The 3,153-nt window shown below is 39.8% G+C and overlaps 1 pseudogene; it reads left to right on the top strand.

Moving 5' to 3' along the window:
- Positions 1–1,263: 1,263 nt before the first annotated feature.
- LOC148583641 (UDP-glycosyltransferase 90A1-like) lies at positions 1,264–2,741 on the top strand (annotated as a pseudogene).
- Positions 2,742–3,153: the final 412 nt, after the last annotated feature.

The raw sequence follows: 3,153 nt of genomic DNA, 5'->3' as shown, positions 1-3,153 counted from the left end.
AATGTGTCGTTTCCACATTCTAAAATTCATCCCATTGAGACTTTCTACTCTAGAGGAATCAATGCTACCTTTAATAGTCATTTTTAGAAAGTAGATGTAACAACACAATAATAATAATAATAATATTTATATTTATAATTTTTCAGTACAATTTTAACAATTGTCTGAATAATTGTACTAATTATTACTAATTAAATAATTGTCTGTGGCGCTAATTATTATTACAAACCAATATTGTATGTAAAAATGAAAATAATAATAACAAAAAAAATAATAACAACAGTAGTTCAATTATCATCGAGATAAGTTAGACACGCCTTGTATTTGTTTAAGTGACCCCTATAATATCCAAAATCGGGATCTGGTTGACTGACCTGTTCACTCGTCCTTGGAGTGTAGTGATGTACACCTGTAGGCAACGGGTCCCTTGGGCTCTACTCAATAGTCCTAATAATCCTTAAAGGATGGGGACCCCTTAGGCATCTGTCAGCTCTAGCCAAATATGGAACAGTGAACTCAACCTCCTTGTGTTGACTTGGAGCCAACCAAAAGGGTTGGATGAACCTCCGGTGCACACTTCGACGGCTTTGAGTAGAAGATTCACCTATTTCCTAATTATTTCTATGATTATAATGCTGAAAATTATTGAAATTATTATAAACAGAACCTGTAGAGTTGTAGCCATTCGAATCAGCTTTCCAATAGTTTTTGAATGGACGAATTCGAGGCTAAAACGAGCCAGAATTGTTGAAATTACTGAATCTACCCTGAATCGGGCAGTTTGACGGACCAAGCGTCAGAATGGTTGATTAATATATATTTACATGTATGCATGACAGATAACTTAACATTTTCTATTATTCATTAATAAGGACAGAAATTTATTCAGAAACCAATCCGAAGGAAATATCCTCAAACTCATTTAAAATAGTGTCTATAAACATTTAAAAAACACATTAAATTCAGTCTAAATTAGTAAACTGTTATTAATGACGTTAAGAATTTAATGTGTCTTTTAAATGTTTATAGACATTTGGCACTATTTTAAATTGATTTGAATATATTTCTTTCAAACTGATTTGGAAGAAATTTATGTCCAATTAATAATTTATCCGCAATGAATATGGATGTCAAAGAACAAGCAATTTCTCAATTGTTATTATTTATTTTCTGTTTTCCACATGCAAAAAAATGAGATATATACGATGATGTCTTTCTCATTTAGAAAGAAAAAAGAAGGAAAAAAAGAGGAAAAAGCTAGAAATGGCGTCCAAACCCCACGTCGTCATCTTCCCTTCATGGCTCAAGGCCACACCATTCCTATGCTGGACCTTTCAAAGGCCCTCAACTTCCGAGGGCTCAAGATAACAATCATAACCACCCCTTCAAACTCCTCCTTTGTCATCTCCTACGTTTCACAATCCTCAAAAAACAACATCCATCTCACAGAAATCCCATTCCCCCACGCCCTCCAACTCCCCAAAGGCTGCTAAAACACCTCTCACCTTCTCTCCCCCGACCAGCTCCTCCCATTCCTCGCCACAACAAAACAGTTCCGACCACCTTTCGAGCAGGATCTCAGAGACATGTCCAAGCTTCCGGACCCACCATGTTGTGTTATTTCCGACACTTTCTTGGGGTGGACCAACGGATCCTGTCGGGCTTTCGGAATCCCCCGACTGGTTTTTCATGGGATGGGGGTGTTTGCAATGGCGGTGAAGAAATCATTATCCATCCACCAAAACCCCAACAAGTGTTTGACGAAGTCGTCGTCCGACACGGAACACGTCGACGTAATAGGACTAATGAAGCCTCGATTTTCGCTCACAACGGCGGATTTGCCTGATTCCCTTAGGCAGATGGATAGTTGCTTGTCAGAGTTCTTTGTGGAGGTTGAGAAATCTGATTTGGGAAGCTGGGGTGTGATTGTTAATAGCTTTATCGAGCTAGAAAAAGACCATGTTTCCCCATTGGAGTGTTTGTACGGGAATGAGAGTACAAGGGCATGGTGCGTCGGTCCATTATTTTTCTATGATGATCAAATGAAGGGAGGGGGAAATTATTATGAGGAGGAAATTGACAGTTTTTTTAAGCAGCATGAGCAAGAAGAAAAATCAGTGATATATGTGGCATTCGGGTCCCAGGTGGATTTGTTAGACACCGAGCTTGATGAATTGGCTTATGGCTGGAACAATCCGGAGAAAATTACATTTGGGTCGTACTATCAAAGACTTGGGACCCACCGATCTGGAACAATCTGGAGAAAATTACATCTGGGTCGTACGATCAAAGACTTGGAACCCACCGATCAAAGGGACAGGACTGACTACTAAAGAATGGGTGGAGCAGAAACGGGTTCTGGGCCACCGAGCTATTGGCAGGTTTTTCAGCCATTATGGATGGAATTCGGTGTTGGAGAGCCTGTCGATGGGGGTTTCCAATATTGGCGTGGCCCATGCAAAATGAGCAGCACCTGAATGCCAAGTTCTTGGTGGAGGAGGTCAAGGCGGCGCTCCAGGTTCCGGCGGTGGGCTAGGACCGAAAGGTTGTGAGGCGGGAAGTGATTTGTGAAGCGGTGAAAGAGTTGATGGGAGGAGGCCGGGAGAGGGAAGAAGGCAAGAGAGAAAGCAATTGAGTTGGGGAAATTGGCAAAGAGAGCAGTCCAGGATGGTGGGTCTTCTTACAAGTGCTTGCATGAGCTAACTCACCAACTTCCTCTTGGGAATGCCATCCATCATTGAATTTTAGCACTCTACATTTGGATTAGGTGATTTCCTTTTTAACAGTTTAAATTTAATTTTAAGTTATTTATGAAAAAAATATATATTATAAAATTAAATTTAGATAGTTAAAAAAATTAATTTAATTTCAAGCTATGAAGCAAATTTTTGAAATTGGATTTTCATTAATGAAATCAACTATTTTGATCTTTCCTTACAATCTCATCCATACAATTGGGGAAATCACTACTCCAGCTCTGAGAGGCCGGTAGGTGCAGTGCCATTTTGGCCAGTTGATGTGCTGCTCCATTGGTGGTTCTGCCTACATGACCCACTTACCAGTTTCCACCTTGTCCCAAAGAATGCTTGATATCATTTACTATCTGTCCATACGTCCCCCTGCATTACTCATTTTGGTTTATTGCGTTAACCA

The sequence above is a fragment of the Corylus avellana genome, chromosome 9, assembly GCF_965113065.1.
Source record: "Corylus avellana chromosome 9, dhCorAvel1.hap1.2, whole genome shotgun sequence".
NCBI lineage: Eukaryota > Viridiplantae > Streptophyta > Magnoliopsida > Fagales > Betulaceae > Corylus > Corylus avellana.
Note: the sequence above shows the minus strand (reverse complement) of the source record. Positions and strands in the feature narration are given on the sequence as shown.